The sequence below is a fragment of the Protopterus annectens genome, chromosome 6.part0, assembly GCF_019279795.1.
Source record: "Protopterus annectens isolate FY-2018-M chromosome 6.part0, PAN1.0, whole genome shotgun sequence".
Classification (NCBI taxonomy): Eukaryota; Metazoa; Chordata; order Ceratodontiformes; family Protopteridae; genus Protopterus; species Protopterus annectens.
Window position 1 is genome coordinate 1,614,542,092 of NC_056737.1, and position 19,455 is coordinate 1,614,561,546.

Genomic DNA, 19,455 nt, shown 5'->3' on the forward strand with positions numbered 1-19,455 from the left:
CATGATGGATTGTTTCAGGACTAATTTAACTGTCTTGCACCAAACGAGTGTTTGGATTGGCTGCAGCCCCCTCCCATGACCCTTAATTGGATTAAGGCGGCAATCAGAGGATGAATTAATGTTTTTTTTTTCATGTTTGAAAAGTAGCACTTTTGAAAAAAAATAAAACTTTAAATTTTTGGGGGGAAATAATTGTTTCTGTGTGTGCTTTTGAGAGACAGCATAGCTATAGCTGCAATGCATTTAATAAGATGAACTCTGTGTAAGCTAACTTTTCACATTAAGGTTATGGTTACATTCATTTTAGCAACACTAATACCTAGCAGCTACAGTGCTGAGAGATACTGTAAGCTGATATACCATACAAACAGCAATGCAACTTAAATGAGTGGTACTTCATGTTTGCAGACTATTTACTTACAATATTTTGACAGTTTATCATTTTTTTCATTCCTACTACAAGTAAGCACATCTTGAAATTTTAGAAAAAGCACAGTACGTACTGTTTTATTCAGAATTTTAACCTTGGCATTAGTACATCTGGAAAAGGGTAATTTATTTGACAAATTAAGTATCAGTTTGGATAGTTTTTGCTGTTGCACAATTACGACTACTACATTTTTCTGTACAGTTGTACTAAAAAAAAAGAGAAACTGCCATTGACTGAGTACTGAGAGACTGAAAGAAGATCATTATTTTGGACAGAAGTTAACTTTCCGTTGTGTTATTTACAGTTTACTCATGAGAAAATACAAATTTGCTTAAATGCATCATACCCGAGACTTCATTTTAAAAGATGTATTCACTTTTAATGTTCTGAAGAGATAGGCACAAAAAAAAAAGATTTTAAAGAAATACGCATTTAGATATTTAGCCCTTTTACATCCTTGTATGTAAATCTGTTGAAATCAGTAATTCTCTTCCATCTTTGTTTTTAATGAAGCCTTCCTTGTTCTTTTATGCAGTTTCTACCTTTCTGTGCCTCGTATCTTACCAGGCTTGATTACAAATATAGATAGTTTGCTCAGGGATGTATAAAAGTTTTATTTAAATTTTCCTTGCCAGACTATTAAGATCATAAGCTGCTTGGTATTGTGGACAGATAATTTTAAATCAATGCAGGTAGTCATTAACTTATTTCTTCATATACTAAAAAACTTACAATGCCTCAACTGCACCAGAAACAAAACTTGACAAACAAAAAACCCTGCTATTGACAAGAAGTTAAACAAACATTAATTTCATACAGAAAAGAAATGGAACATGTTGTATGAGTGATTTCATTCTTTTAATAAAACTTCATCAGAAATATAATACATCCCTTCCGCCCTTCTTTTGTACATATAGCAAATATAGCAATCATTCTCAATAAATGAATCGGTTAATCAAACAATCAACTATATTATATATAAACATTTAATTTTTTTAGATAGCACTGTATATATTAATATCTTTTTATTATGTGAGATGAGGTTATTTTATGTTTCTTTAAAGCAATATATGACAACTTTGTGCAGGGCATATGCTTTTAAATGTTTATATATAATATAGTTGCATGATTGATTGGTTAACTGATTAAATTATTGAGAATGATTGCTACATTTGCTATATGTATAAAAGAAGGGTGGACGGGATGTGTTGTATTTCTGATGAAGTTCTAGTTTTATTAAGAGAACCTTCCATTTCTTTTCTGTATGGAATTAATGTTTATTTAGCTTCTTGCTATCAATAACAGAGTTTTTGTGTTTGTCAAGTTTTATTTCTTCATATGCAGGAAAAAGAAAACGGATCTCCCTTTACAGAGAAAAAATGGTACCTTACAGATCCAGCAAGAAAAACCCTAGCCTCATCCTATTTGTTTCAGTCATCTTATTTGCCTCACCTATACATACAAACATTAGCTTTACACTAAAATCCAAAAAAGCCTCCTGTTACAACAAAGTAGTTGAAAACACTGCATACCAAATTCACCACTGTCAAGCCTTAAAACAACCAAACTGGCTAGAGCTTAACAACTACATAGCATTCTCTCATATAGTTATGGCATTCAAACTGATATGTTACACTGAAAAATTCCCCTGCAGTAAATAGGGTTGCCACCTTTTCACATGCCCAAAGTGGGACATTTTTCATAGAAATGTGAAATTTTGCAGGACAAAACCTACTCACGGCCAGTGCAAAGGACAAAACTTCACTTTTTTTGCTGAAATAAAAGCTTATTTTTGTAACATTTGAGATGCTTATGCTATTTCAAATAATATCTATGTGTTTTAGATGCAAAATAAATTTTTATGCAACTATTAAAGAAAATGTAAGAAATATAGTTTGTCTTAAAATCCTAGGACATTTGTCATTTTTTAGGCTTTCTTGCAGGACACAACTGCCCAAAGTGGGACTGTCCCTCACAAAGAGGGACAGGTGGTAACCCTAGCAGTAAAAGATGTATTATTGCCCTACACCCCCACTAGGAACCTCCATACTGGTGATAGATGTCTACTAAGCACTACTAAAGCAAATAAACCATCCGAGGACTCACTATACTCCTGCTATAGCTCTAAACTCTAGAACAACATCATGGCACAAGTAAAATTTGCTAAACTGATAGAAAAACACTGCTAGATTCCTTACGTTGATAGATTATAAGAAATTCCACTTCATTTGAACCGTGTTACATAATTATTCAAAATATGATGCCCCCCCCAACCTGGAAAGTTTCAAAGAGCATGTAGTAGCCTTTTTATTTTTTTTTGCTTTTATTTATTTATTTATTCATTTATTTATTTATTTATTTATTTATTGAAGCTGTAGTGAAACATATTCCCAGCTTTTTAAATGGTTGTACAAAAGATAAACATGTGGTTTATCTTTTGCAGATAATAAGGATGTTTAGTTAAGTGCATGTTTTCCCATCAGCTGTAAATGGCTTTTCAGGCAGGGCTCAGACTTGAGTGACTAGTGTATGGGTAATGGCTAATAGGCAACAGCCTCTGGGATGCTTTTATTAGCCTCAAAAAAGTAAAGATGAATGTAGCATTTAGTCAGGCTGTTTGGCAAGTCCGTTGCTTTGGATAATTATGTACTCTTTTAGTTTTGTCTTTCTCCAGTCTTCTGTCTCTATTTTGGGATGCTTAAACACCAATGGAAGGCATGTGGTAAAGCAGAGAATGCAAAATGAAAATCCCATGACAGAAATGGATTCCATTATAAATCTACCTCGTATGGAATTGACTGTAGCAGATATCTCACTACTATCGAAAGGTACTAAGTGTATTCTTTCTGGGACAGACAGAATAGTTAATGGTTTAACTGATCTTAAACTCTTTATGAGTAACTTGAGTTTAAAATATTTTTTTTATTATTTTATTTTTTTACATTTGTTAACCAGGTAGTGTCCAACTGGGCCAGTAGCTTGTTTTCAGTGGAGATCCGGGGAGAAAAGCTCCAGTGAATTAACAATTTAGTTTACAAATACAAGTACTGAAAAACAAGTAATCAAGACATGGGTAATTATTAAATCACAACTTACAACAGTACAATTAACAAAGATGTTAAAGAAAAGAAACTATTAATTGTGGAAACATTATAACACACATTACAAAGAAACAAATAACTGGATCTATTGTATCATCAGGACTCTATCAGAAATATAGTCTAGTCAGTTTTAGGCATAAGGCACTGGTTGTTTGAGGTGCAGGAGCGTACAGAGTTAAGAAGGCATTTGGGAAGGAATTACCCAGGTGAAATACAGGGACAGAGCCAGTTGCTGTTAACATACCCCCGGATTCACAAAAGCTTGCACGGAGTGCAAGATTGGTGCAGGAGGCCACGCAGATAATATGTCTGCCGTGCAATCCAGGAACAGCCTGCAGGGGCGTGCATAAGCGCTCCTGCACTAATCCTGCACAGACTAAGCCCTGGTATACAAATCATCCCATTTGCAGGTGAAAACCATGCAAATGCTGTGATTTTGCAATCCAGGAAGCTTGCAACAGTCCGTGCAAGACTAGTGCTATCCGCAGAAATGTACTTGGTTAGCAACCGAGTACATTTCTGCAAAATTCAAAATTGAGCTATGACAGCTCCAAATAAAGGCTGCATATTATTGAGGAAGCATGCCAACGGCCAATTATAAGGCCATTGGCATTGCAAATAATACAAAAAATAAAAAAAACAACTTTTATTATTTTTTCACCGGTCTCAGCTGTTAAAGCATAGGGCAGCGGTGCACAAATGGGATCGGGGGGGAATATAAGAAAATAAACCTAAAATAAGCATTCTAACTAAAATCAGTATTCTGCCATGCAAGTCAGTGGCAGGCAGAAGACAACCTGGCCAGTGAGTAGTGGTTGCTAAGTGGGGAGGCTCAGTGTGAGATTTGTAACTATGCATTAGCAGGCATTCCTATGCAAATGAGGGGAAGTATAGTGAATCCCAGTTTTCCCCAGGATGTGAGTCAGGTCCCAACAGTGTAAGAGTATGAATAGCTGGGTGCAAGACTAGGAGGTAGGTGACATCATGGGGGCAGTGTCAGACATCCTGTAAGCAGATTGGAAGCCTGTGGCTCAGGTTTTTCCTAGCTTAGCACAGCTAAACTAGGGGGTGTGTCTAAACCTGCCTAGCACTCTTTACAAAGTGTAAGCGGGTGTGCCGTGCACCAGGTTTTACAGGAAGAAAAAAGAAGTTAAACCAGGAAATAGCAGCACTGTGCACATGTGAGCACTCTGTTTGTGCAACACGCCCCTGGGCTTAAACAGGGAGGCAATGGGAAGGGAAAACAGCAGTAGGAAGGTAATCAAGGAGAACTAGCATAGCTGGCAGGTGAAATGTATCAGAATCAGCCAATTACACAGGCAGCAAACCAGCCCAGCCCAACACACCACTATAAACTATGCAAACACTTTTACCCCTTGTTTTTTCTCAAAAACTCTGCACCACCGGTGTATACGAACGGGGAAATTTTACAAAATGAAAGCAAGAGAAAAAATGTTAGGGGCTGCTTTTGCTATCATAAACCAGCATGTGCAAGAGGCTGAGGGTGGTGAGGATGTGAATGCTGATGACCAACACACAGTGAGGAGGAGGAGAAGAGTGTACAGACCCAGGGAAACCTACCAGGGGCTACATGAGCTGGAGATAGTGGAGTACTATAGGGTGGACAGGGACCTCCTTCAGGATATTGTTGAGCTGTGCCGACCACACCTCAGACACAGAACCAACAGAGGGGAACCCATCCCAGTGGAAACCAAGGTATGTGTAGGCTTAAGAATACTAGCCACGGGTACCTTCCAAAGGCCAACTGGGGATATCATGGGGATCTCACAGGCACCAGCATCCAGGGTACTCCACCAGTTCCTGGATGCCATGACAGCACATGCCGGTAAGCACATATATTTCCTCAGCACCCGTGAGGCGTTGGCCAGCAATATGCGTCTCTTCCAACAAATAGCAGAATACCCTGAAGTAGTGGGTGCTATAGACTGCTTGCGCATACACATAAAAGCACCACCCCATGAGCAGGGCAGGGTCTACATAAACTGCAAGGGCTTCTCCTCCATCAACTGCCAGGTCATGTGCGATGCCCAGGGCATTATAATGATTGTGCTGGAAGCCCTGGGAGCTATCACAATTCCCACATCTTCCATCTAACATAGTTGTACCAGAGATTTGCCAGTGGGGCCATCCCATATGGCCACCTAGTGGGGGATGCTGGTTATGCACTGGAGCCATGGCTAATGACACCTATCAGAAATGCACACACATCTGAACAAGAGCTCCATTATGAGGCACACGCACAAACAAGAATCATAATAGAGCATGTGTTTGGGATGCTCCAGTCACAGTTCTTGTGCCTGGACACATCTGGTGGAGCCTTGCAGTACTCTCCAGCTACATGTACCCAAATATTCATGGTATGTGCCATGCTACACAACATGAATCTGCGGAAGCAGCTGCAGCAGGAACAGCACAAGGCAGGGCCACACAGCCCCCCTCCATTGCCAATGCCAGCACAGGCACAGAGTGACTCGGAGGAGGAACAACCTGAGCCTGTGCCTGTAGGCAGAAGGAGGCAGGCACAGAATGCCTTGTCTTTGGCAAAGAGGCAATGCATAGCACACACACTGACACAGTAGGAACCCAGAAAATGGAAACTCTCTCTGACTTGCACATACAGTAAAAGGGATACCAAAAAGGACACCACCTGTGCTTTACCATGTATAGGGAGTGTACTATGTGCATCTGACATAGTCAGCCCTCAAGCACCATCCTCAATACTGGCACAGCCATGAGGTAAGTCACCCTTCCTATCAATCACTGAATGCAGTAGTATGGTCTGCTAGTTGTATCAATGGTATGGATGTGAACATGCAAGGAAGGGAATTGGGTGGCTGAATGAGATGGCAGCAGATAGTGGACAGCTATATGGGCAGCATGAAACCATAACTAATACTGGTGTCAGCAAAGTAGGCAGTAACAGACAAGGTGAAAAAACCCACTGCAGGACATGTGCTGGCCCAAATGTGTGTCCATAGGGCACACACATGCATGTCATGGAGGTTCACATACCCAACAACAGTCCCACCCAGCCAGCAGAACAAGTGTAGATGCTAAGGACCTCAAGGTATGGCAATGGAGATCAACCCCCCCCCTCCAGACCTACACAGAGTATAACAGGTCAGGAAGTGGGATGTCATTCATGAAGGGTAGGAAGCCTGAAATGGCAATGTAGGTCAATAAAACATATAAACTGTACTATACTGATATGCCTGTATTCCGCAGGATAGGTCAGAATACAGATTTAAAAGGAATTCAACAGACTACCAGAAATACCAGTGCGGTCAAAGCAAATGTCCACAGTTGGCATGTGTGCCCTCCCAAACCCTATGTACACATGTATTAGCATCCATGTGTTGGAGTGATAACAGTGAGCACAGAGTACCTGTGCTTGCCAAAGTAGAAGGATGGATTGTTTCATGTGTACAATATGCAGAGCTCTGAGTGTCAGGTTGATGTGTGGAGGCCAACAGGGTACCTGAAATATCAATGGGTATAGCAAAAATTTCTACAATTGTCAGGTGTGACCCCCAATCCTATGTAGTATAGCAGTAGCATCTATGTGTGGGTAACACAGCAGCAGAGCACAGAGTACCTGAGCTGCCCCAATTATAATGATGGAATGATGCATGTGTACAATATGCAGAGATCTGAGTGTCAGGTTGTTGTGTGGAAGCCAACAGAGTACCTGACATACCAGGTGGTTGTAGGACATGTCCACAGTTGGCAGGTGTGCCCCACCAACCCTATGTAGAAATGTATTAGCATGCATGTGTAATAACAGTGAGCACCGAGTACCTGCGCTGGTCAAATCAGCAAGATGGATATTCGCATGTCTACAATAGGCAGAGCTCTGTGTGTTAGGTAGTTCTGAGTGGTATGCTGTGTGAAAGTGTTCAGCAAATAGCCATGGATGGTGTGCCCTGGTGTCCAGTGGTCAGTACTGCTGATGACTGGGCCATGTCCACAGAACTGCAGTGCCAAACAGACTGGTATCCCAGCATGACATGTTGCAGCAGTAGAACATATGATTTGTACAGATGTCATAACTGTCACCATAAGTAAGATGGACACAGCATGAGTGCTGGCCCAGATGTACACACAGTACATGGGTGGAAGTGCCATAGAGAGAGACTGTGTAACATTTCACAGTGAAATGGAGACACCCTCCATTCGTACATACAGGTTCATAGCACATTAGTTGGTTGTGTAGTATGGGGAACTAAGATGTATTGTGGGCAAACACTGGCAGACCACAAAAGGCAGAGGTATGATGTATGTAGAAGCTGCTGGTGTCCACCCACTAGCCACCATCAGGGGAAAGGGCCATGTATACCTGTGAGGCAGTTGCAAGTAGCTACCCTAGCACACATGCAGCCAGTCCGGCCCAACATCAGCTTCAGGTAATACACAGGCCACCTCCCTGCTGCTGTGAATGAGTATAATATGATCCCCACATTACTATGTGAATACTCACAGAATGCAGCATGCTGAAGACGTGTCCCATGCAGGTGTGTTGATAGCTGTAAGATGCACCCTGCCAGCATCCACACTAATGGATTGATAAGGACAGAAACAATTGCCATCACCACCTTGCACACCTATCCTGTTAACCCAGGGGAATACATTGCCTTGCAGCCTGGGTCTGTACAACTGACAGAATGCACTGCCTGCTACAGATAGCCTGCATCAGTACCCAATGCTCCACTGTGTCACGCCCATACCGCCACTGAATCTTACCCCATGGACCACCACATAATGACAAAACACAGTCCACAGAACACAAATGCAAGGACATGTTGACAAATCCCAGTAGTATGTCCATCATGTTCCAATGCATGAACTGTGGACCAACCTGTACATGCTGCTGGGATGGAGTGGCAACTATAGGCATACCTATCAGATATCATGTGCATATGGTAGGAAGAGGACAGATTAACGGGGGGGGTGTAGCATTGCCACCATGGAGTGTGTGAAGGGTGAAACCCTGATGTGTGCACATACTTATCATGGCTGCAAACACCGGGATGGGTGGCCACACACCTGCTTGCAAACCAAATTGTGAAGGGTTAATGAACAGAATAATGAGCCCTGCCTCTGGATAACCTCAATGAGTCTGAATACCTGGGAGGTATGGCCACAGCATGATATGGCCATCCTGTCATGGTGATAATTTTACAGGCATGGGACCCACAGCCAGAATAGCACCAAGGTGCTGGACCATATACACAGACCCATCAGCAAGTGTCTGCAGTTTCCACGCCAGAATGACATGAGTGTGCATGAATATGTAGGTTGCACACCACATTACTGGACAAAGCTGCATTCAACTTGTAATCCCCAGGAACCTACTTACAGCAAAGATGTATACCTGTCAGTAGTTAATGACGTAAAACATCAGAGGGTAAAACACCACATATCACTGAGTATCCCTGCCAACACCAAAAACATGTAGCAGAAGCACCACAGACGCAATTAGCAACAATCTCACTAGCCTTTGCCCAATGTCGACCCACATTGTCAGCCAATCTACAGATATCCTGCAGAAGCAGGTTACTAGCTGTAGGTGTAGAGCACAAATACCTGCACTGGAGTACAACCTACCTGGAATGGAGTCACGCATGCAATACAGACACTCATACTGGGCATGTTCACACACTTAGAGAAGTGAAGGCCATGTCAGAAAACAAATTACAGAAGGGTCATACTGGGCATGTTCACAAACTTAGAGAAATGAAGGCCATGTCTGGAAAAAGCTGTGGACTATACACAGCAGTCAGTCACATATGTCTGTGCAAACACTCCACATTACACACCAGTCAAGCTCTGCACACACAACGGATGAGAATATGCACATATATCCAAGGGCAGCACACTATAACAGCCCAGACATACACATAATAGATGTGGGAAGAGAGTGACAAACAGTGACAGACAGCTCTTCTCTTATGAGGCCTGTCCCACACAGCACACTCCCATTTTGCAAAAACATATGATGTGCAAATGTCCATTACTGTACACAATTGCCCCTGGTAGCCTTCCAGTCAATACACCTTTCATTGTCTTTCTTTGACAAGCCTGCTGATGTCATTCCCTGTGAAATACACTTTTGGTGAAGGAGTGGACCCTGATGTGTGGAGTACCTCAGGGTTCACTCCTGGGACCGCTCTTGTTTGGCATCTACTTCTCTGAACTACAGGCCAACACTAAGGGACTCTGGCTAACAAAGCTCGCAGATGACTGCAAACTGGGAGCCATTATTGAATCCCTAAATGATGTGAATACTCTGCAAAAGGGCCTTACAGAAACAGATGCTTGGTGCCAGAGCCATGGGCTCAAGCTCAATGTCAAGAAATGTATAATTATCCCCTTTGGGAAAAAACATGTACCCATGAATTATAACATAGGTGGCAGTACACTAAACACCAAAAGTATGATGAGACTTAGGGACACAGGTGGACAGTGGTCTCACCTTCAATAACCACATCACCATAACAGTCAGAAAATCCTTCTATGTGGCACACCTCATCACTAAGGGCTTTTCATCCAGAAAAAAGGAAGTCATTGCCCCACTGTACTCATCCCTAATTAGACCCATAATAGAATACAACACCCCATTTGGTATGTACCTCTCAAGACATTTGCAATAACTGGAAAGGCCACAGAAATACCTCACTAAAAGAATCACAGGCCTAAAGCAGATGCCCTATGCTGACCACCTCAAAAAACTCCAGCCATACTCTGTCGCATATCGTCTACTCCGAGGCGATCTCTGCTTAACATATAAGGCCATGTCAAACCCAGAGCTGTTGGACATGCTACACTTAAAGAAATCCCAGTCCCTCAGAGCCACATGCTCCAGGGATCTAAATCTTGTCATCACAATAAACAAAACATGCTGGAGGGATAGGTTCCTGACACAGAGACTCCCCAGACTCTGGAACAGACTGCCCATACATGTCAAGCAGAGTGCCTCTTTGGCCCTCTTCAAAAGGAACCTTGATGATTGGATGGGAGAAAGGAAATTCACCCTGAGGATCAGGACAGTCGTCCTGCTAGACAGGGGTCCAGAGAAGTAAATAGTGTGGGAAGAAATAGCCAGGGAATTGTTATGGCTAGGCTAGTATAGGCCCTAGAGTCGATAGCCTAGTACCAACCTATGAACCTATGAACCTATGAGTATCCCAATCATCTCTGTGGCATGTTCTGTAACTGTATAATGCTCTAATGTGCTGTAGTAGTTAGGTAGGTGTTCTAATCCCATTCATGGTAACTATGAGTGTGCATATGTGTAGGTCCCAATGCTTTTGAGGACAGTCAGTACACCTGTCATTGCCCTTCTTTGACAAGCCTGCTGATGTCATTCCCTGTGAAATACACCTTTGGTGAAAGAGTACCCCAGTAATCTTCGTGATGTGTTCTGTAAATGTGTAATGCTATAATGTGCTGTAATAGTTAGATAGGTGTTATAATCCCATTCATGGTAACTAGGTGTGTGTCTGTGCATATGTGTAGGGCCCAATGCTTTTGAGGATAGTCAGTACACCTGTCATTGCCCTTCTTGGACAAGCCTGCTGATGTCATTCCCTGTGAAATGCACCTTTGGTGAAGGAGTATCCCAGTAATCTCCATGATGTGTTCTGTAACTGCGTAATGCTCTAATGTGCTGTAGTAATTACATAGGTGCTCTAATCCCATTCATGGCAACTGTGAGTTTGTGTGTGTGCATATGTATAGGACCCAGTGCTTTTGAGGACAGTCAGTGCACCTGTCATTGCCCTTCTTTGACAAGTTTGCTGATGTCATTCCCTGTGAAATACACCTTTGGTGAAAGAGTACCCCAGTAATCTCCGTGGCACGTTCTTTAAGTGTGTAATGCTCTAATGTGCTGTAGTAGTTAGGTAGGCATTCTTGTCCCATTCATGGCAATTGTGCATATGTGTAGAGCCCAATGCTTTTGAGGACAGTCATTGCCCTTCTTTGACAAGCCTGCTGATGTCATTCCCTGTGAAATACACCTTTGGTGAAGGAGTATCCCAGTAACCTGTGATGTGTTCTGTAACTGCGTAATGTTCTAATGTACAGTAGAAGTTCAGTAGGTGTTCTATTCCCATTCATGGCAACTGTGAGTCTGTGCATATGTGTAGGACCCAATGCTTTTGAGGACAGTCAGTACACCTGTCATTGCCCTTCTTTGACAAGCCTGCTGATGTCATTCTGTGTGAAATACACCTTGGGCAAAACAGAATCCCAGTAATCGCCGTGATGCATGCTGTAACTGCATAATGCTGTAGTGTGATAAACTAGTTAGGTGGGGGTTCTATACCCAGACATGGTATGTGTGAATGTTTGTGTGTTTTCTTTGGGGAGCAATGCTTTTGAGGCCATTCGCAGGCACTACGACCTCCATTGCCCAACTTTGGCATGTCTGCTGACATCATCGACTGTGAAATACACTTTTGTGGAAAGATATCCCATTAATCTCTCTGGCACATGCTATAACAGTGTAATGCTGTAGTGTGATGAACTAGTTAGGTAAAGGGTTTAATTCCCAGGCATGGTAAGTGTGTGTTTGTAATACATAATCTGTGTGGAGGTGGCTGTGACTGTGTAACACCTGGACCCATTGAGGAGCCGGTTTTGTAATTTTCCAATATAGTGGCCATATTATATGTCACAATGTCCACCTTACAAGGATGACAGATGTCAATCAGCGGAGATGCTGGGGTGCCAATCCACACCCCTACATGTGATACAAGGCCTGGTGAACAAAGTAAGAAACCCTAGTATTACACAGAGTACACTATGAACCTGTGTCTCATACACAAACACAGTTGCCTAGACAACTACCGCTATGTTGGTAGTACCCTGCATACTGTTCACAGATAGCAAGCATGGTGTGACTGCAGTAGGCTACAGAGGGCATGGCACCCTGTCCATCAGTGCAATAGGCACATAACTGAAGGCAGTGCCCCTTCACTATGTTCCCCAATGGATGCCTACAACATCTGTGGTGCCATCAAATGTCATCCACAAAGGACTGTCCATGAGCACACCCTGCCACAAGAGTGGCACATGTGATAATGACAATATGTGTACATAACGTGGGCCTGGCAATCCAGGTACACTTACACATGTCACTGTACATGAATGTGGGATGTGTGCACATCCCAGACAACGTCCATGTCATGGACTATAGAACACATACATTGCAAGCATTGCACAGCCCTGGCCACACACAATACTAACCCAGGTGACAGTATGGTGACAGGATGGTGAATACAATACCCACATGTGTGGGACATTCCAGACACTACACACCTGATCCACATGGCAGACCATTGTCATGTGGCCTGATGCCAAGGTATACCCCTCACCTAGCCTTGTACAGCCTTCTGGCACAGCCAACAACTACACACCTGTGAAGCAATGCACACATGCACATCAGTACTGGCACCCTGTGTATGGTGTATGATGCTTCCAACCACATTCACACCTGATACAACTCCCATTGGCATACTGAAGCAGTCCAACTGATGTCAGACACCTTCACATGCCCTTTGCCCATAGTACAGCACCATAGCTCCTGTGGTGCATGTGATACCTGTGCAGTACTGTATTATGGTAAAATAACTAGGAAGGGAGTGTATTCCTGACCCTGGCAAGTGTGGCAATGTGTATGAGCCCCTTAGAGAGTGTGCCTGTGTTGCTGCTGATACCGGTCAATGTGGACAGGCACTTGTGCTACACCTACCGTATCTGTACAATATCACTGTTGCAGATGTCACTCACCCACACATATATTTTTGGATAGCTCACCAACTCATAGACTATGTGGTGCATCCAATAACTGCATGCATATGTGATGGTAATGCATTGTCAGTCAGGGGTTTGAATCCCTGTACTGGTATGTGTGTTACACAAACATGCTTCAGTTTTACTTGCCCACACCTTCCCTGATGTACTTTGCCTCTGTCTGTCCCTCCCACACCCTCCCTGGTGGATGTGGATATGTACACCTGCTCTGTTTAGGCAGCAGCTAGTGTTTTGTAAGTGTTGGTCATGGCCTCTGCACCAATTGCAATCCTCCTCTAGCTGACTGAATGTGTCACAGCTGTGGTAACATTCCCATAGCCAATTGCATGGAAGCACACTACAATATCAATGAACATCATGTTAGTGTTGGTGTTGGGATGTGATATTCACTGTGAGTGGAACCTAGATCTGGTGTTTGGCATAATCACAGATGGGTTTGGGATTTACCTTCAACATACACTGTGGAAAAAGGCCAACAGACAGGAGAGGATGTGCCAGATATGACTACAAAATGTAAGTTTTGCTGTTCTTAATTTAGAGTACTGTCGGTTTAACAGGGTGTGTGTGGTTATGGCTAGTCTGCCTGTTGTAAGATCTGTCATGACAGTGCAATGTTTGTGAGGAAACAACCATCTGTAGGGTCATCTGGAGACTGGTTAGTGTGTTAAATCTTTTGTTTCTTGTGTTACTCACAGAACACCTGTCTGAGAATGGCAGAAGCAAAGTGTGAGGATTGCAGCCAGTACATGGTGACAGCCACGAGAGTTACTAACTTCATATCCCAGATTGGACATACTTCACAAAACACAGTGGTATGACAGTAAATGTCTGAGGTTACTACAGCACCATGCCAATATTCTGCCAGTGTTCATAACATTACTCACATGTCTGTCACCCTTTGTACATATGTCATGCAGGATATGTGCATGTGTTCCCCTTGCTCTGCAACTGTTCTAGATCTGGTGTCTTATGGTAATGGGAATATCTATGCATGCTGTTAAAAGTAATTCTGACTGCTGCTGATTATTACTGGCCCTTATCTGTTGTAAAATGGCAACACTATAGCCCATATGGGAATGCTGAAGTCAGTCGACCCACCTGTCCCACCTCAGCTGGCCATGGCACCAGGCACCAGCAGGTCTGGGTCCCAGCCTGGGACCTCCTCTCCATTGTCCATGCATGCATAACCTTTGGGTGGAACAGCTGCAGGTGATGGTGCTTGGCTTCCTCCTGGGAGTGGGGGAGGACAGGAACCTGTCACCCGCCATCAGGTCCAGTCCATGGTGTGTAGGGATCTCGGCAAAGAGTTTCAAGATCATTTACACCAGCTTGAGGGCTGCATGGTACAATCAGAGGGTGAGCCTGCACCTCCTACCTAGCCCTCAGCACAGCCACCTTTGGGGACATGTAGGTGCAGTGGTGACTGCCCATGGGTGGGGACCTCAATCCCACTATTTCCATTTGGGGGGTCATGGGCTTCCAACTTCAAAACACCCCTCCCCGTCCAAGGTGTTCCCCCACATGTGTCATATACTACCCCTGCATGCTGTCTTGTCTGTCTTTTCTGTCATCCTACCCAACCTATCCTCCCCAAGCATACTTACTCTCCTTCCCCAACATCCCACTCGCACCTTAAAATAAGGGTAATCTGTTCCCAAATAATATCTCGCCACATACATAGCTGTCCATTCCGCACACATGTCCACTGGGCACATGTAATGTGGTCTAATTGGCATCACAACATATTATTGTTGTCCTCACCCCTGTCTCAGGGGTTTGTGTGAAAAACTACCTCCAACTTCAGTGCATATGCACAGCTGTTGTAGAAGAAATGGGCAGCTATGGACCTTCCGTACACCCTTCCTGCACATCCCTAGCTATTTTCCATACTGTCTTTCCATCTTTGTGCCCATTTTTCACCATTGTCCTGTCAACCCTTTTTTTCTTTTCTTTAAAGGAAATTAGCCCGGGGGTAAGTGAAAGTAAGCACTTTTAAGCATTAGTACATGGCTTTGCATGGGTTTGCAAGACAGTAAGCACTGCGTATACAAAGTAAGCAATTTTGAGGCAAACTTGGTGTAACCGAATATTACCGGCAGTTAGCATTGCTTACTGATGCGCAAATGCACGCAAACCCACTTACAACTGCTTAAAAGTGCCTTAATCACCCTGTATCTGACCACCCTTGTTCTGCCCAGCAACAAAAAACAGCCTCTGCAAGATTCGAACCCAGGAGCCTGCACACCATAGTCAATGTAATTTGCCACTAAGCAACCACAAATATACATAACACTGATGTTTTCATAAACATAGCATCCAGCAATACCATTCATCAGTACGGGAAATGTATTGAGATATGTAGATGTATGTGTGTGTGTCTATATATTTATAACTAAATAGATATACACATATCTATACATATTTACATATAGGCATATACATACTGCATACATCCAACACTCGCACGCCTAGACCCATAATTTCATACCCATGGTTCCCTCACCCTACCCCCATGCTCCTAGTCCACAGTAGTCCTCTTTTCTACAGGTTTCAGCCGAATCTAAGCACACCACTACACATTGCCCACTCTCCACTTCTGGGGACAAATCACATAAGTTGTCTCGACCCATGGATCTTCCGGCTTCCCCGAATATTTAGCCCACGAACATACATACCCTTCCTTGTTTACCTTTGAGGCATGGTATGTTACTCCAAAGACTCTTTTTTGCAGAATTTTTGAGGTCGGCCCACCAGGGACAAACATGGGTTTTTTTTCAAGATTAGACTTAGCAGGTTGACACTGTTTCTCCCACTGGTAGTATCCTGGTAGTAGTCTGGGAAGCAGTGCTGTGCAATGCTTAGTGGTGCTTCATATTTGATTTGCATGATATTTGCCTTTTGGCATTGATTTCCTCTTCATTACATGTTATATATGTGTCTTGTATCCTTGATTCATGTGTACGTACACTGTATGGGGTCCTGGGAACTTCAACACTTTATTACAATAACACCTCACATCTGGACTTACTGCAGTACTCCAGTTCACATATTTATGTTATGTAGCAGGTTATACAACATCACACTGTATATAAATCCATTGCACATGTTCAGCTTGATTTTCCTATGGTGCGGATTTGTTTGTTGGAACCACATTCTTTCATAATGCTGTGATGACATATTGGTTTACTACTGTGACTATAGTACAGAGAGTGCTGGGTTCACATCCTGCAAAGGCTGGCTACTTTTATTTCTGGACAGAACAGCAGCTGATGCATACAAAGTGATTAAGGCACTTTTAGGGAATTGTAAGCGTGTTTGCGTTGGTTTGTGAAAAGGTAAGCAATGTTAATCTCCGGTTACATATGCTTAGAGACAGTTGACTTCAACATTGCTTACCCTCTGTGCGCATTGCTTAACCCCGCTTACACCTGCTTACTACTACCTTATTCAGTATGACACTAACTCTTCACATATGCATTTCTTGTGGTATTCCAGTTTATATATGTATGCTATTTAGTGGGTTTTGCAACAAAACTATTGGTTATAATGTGCTTTGCCATGTAAAATACACTGTGCTGCAGTGGGACTTGAACTGGGAATGCCTGCTTATTGGGTGGATGCTCTGCCCACTACACTATTGCTGTTCTGTTGCATTGGCATACTTCTACCATGGTTTCTTCCCCCGGCCCCCACACTCCACATACACAGCATCCATCCATTCTCCAGTTGTTAGCCCAGCCATATGACACCTCCACACATTGCCCTCTCTGCACGTCTTGGTACTCCTCCAGTATACTGTCTCGACCCAAGCTTCTGCAGGTTCTTCATCCGTTTAGTCCATGTATGTACAAGCCTTGCCCTGACGGTAATCTGATACTGGTGCAGATATCGATGTTACTCACAATTTTTGGTTTGTCCCGCCAGGGATGGACCTGTCAATATTAGACTTAGCTGGTCTACACTGTTTCTCTCACTGGTAGCATCCTGCCAGGGGTTCAAGAAGTAGTGATTTGCTCACACACCTGGCCAGCCTCATCTCCCGGTTCCGCAGAACCGACGCACCCGGTGTGACATTCTGTGCATGAAGCACACCCACACTCCCCCACGGCATGCACTGTTTTTTATTATTCTCTTCAGTATTATGTAAGACTACTGTTCTCACAGTATGATTGGACAGGCACTGTGTTTTGATACACATAGACTGCTCAAAATACTGTGATTGAGCAATGCACATGGTTGCTGGTATTAATCTACATACATTTCCTATACTGTTGAATGACTGTGCTGGATGATATGTTTCTGGTAACAGCAGCTGTATGTGTATCTGCCATGGCTTAGTGGTAACTCACTTTGACTATAGTGTGCAGGGTCGGGGGATTGCAACCTGGGAGTGCAGATTATTTTGTTACTGGGTACGATGAGCGCTGTTGGCTACAGGGTGACTAAGGCACTTTTGAGCATATGTAAGTTAGTATGTGCTGGTTTGCACGAGGGTCAGCAATGCTGACCTCCGGTTACGGCATCTTACACTAAGTTAGCTTCTACATTGCTTAACCAGTGTGGGCATTGCTTACTGCTGCCCAAACAGGCTTAATCCCAGTTACTCCCACTGACCCCCATGCTACTTTATGTATTTATTATACATTTGTTAACTGGGACAATCCGACTGGATGCTTGTCCATTTTCAGTGGTGGCCCAGGGAGTAGAGCTCCACAGTAAAACCCAGCTACTCATTACAAGTAATACAGAGGTGCTCACATTCATAGAGAGTAACAGACTTAACATGGCTAAATGTATTATTCATGCTTAGTTTACGTTAACATGTCAGTATTATTCATGCTTAGGTCTGGTTTACATGTCAGGTATGACTGTAAGATGAAGTTAGATTTCAGTTTAACAGTTCTGGATAGATTACACTCAGGAATTCTGGTTAAGTTTAGTTATTCCATACCTGTGTGGTAGAGTAGGAGAGAATAGTGAAGGAGTAGGTAGGTAGGTAGAGGGGGAGACATTATAACTGTATAGTAAGCTGTGGGAATACTTGGTAGGGGAGCAATAGGGAAAGTTTAAAGGATGTTGGGATTTGTATGTTTGGCAGGAGAAGAGGTGTCAGTTTCAGTAGTTTATGTAGGGGTATAGAGTGTAAGGTGGGTGGGGGGATTTAGGTGGTGAGCATGTGCTGATCCAAGTGTGCTTGAGGTGTTCCTTCAAGTGTTATTTACATGTGTTCTTTGACACAGCTGAGGTAATACATGTGGGTAGGGAGTTCCAGATTCTGCCAATATAGTTTGGAAGAAGGTGTCACCTACTTGTAACTTTAAACATTAATGGAAAAAAGGGGTTGATAGGTAAGTGGTGTTAAAGGGGCACGAAGAGGGAAAGATAGTAGGGGAAATAGCCAGGGATGTGCAGGAAGGTTGAAAGGAAGGTCCACAGCTGACCATTTCTTCTACAGCAGCAACTGTGCATATACACTGAAGTTGGAGGTAGATTTGGACACTCACACCCCTGGGTGGGGGTGAGGACAACAATAATAAATTGTGATGCCAATTCGAACGGCTTACATGCCTAAAGTGGGGTGCTGTGACTATGTGTTCTTTGGTGTTATTTAGTGGGTTTTGCAACAACACATCTGGTTATACTGTACTCTGTCATGTGAAATAGACTGTGCTGCAGTGGGACTCGTACCAGGAATGGCTGCTCGTTAGGTGACAGCTCTGCCCAATTCACACTATTGCTTACATCCATGAGGCAGTCCAGTTAGGACCACTCCAGCCATGAGGCAGTCCAGTTAGGACCACTCCAGCCAACACCTGCACACCTCGACCCATAATTTCATACCCATAGTCCCCCCACCCTCCTCCTCTACACCACTCATCCTTTCCCTGGGTGGAGGTCGGGTCTAACCACACCACTACACACTGCCCACTCTCCACTTCTCGGGACCCATCTCGTACATTGTCTTGATCGATGGGTCATTAGGATTTCCCAACCTTGTAGTCCGAGTACATACACGCCCTGCCTTGATGAGTCATTGTACGGACGGGACTCCAATTACCCAGTAATTTTTGGGTTGTCCCACAAGAG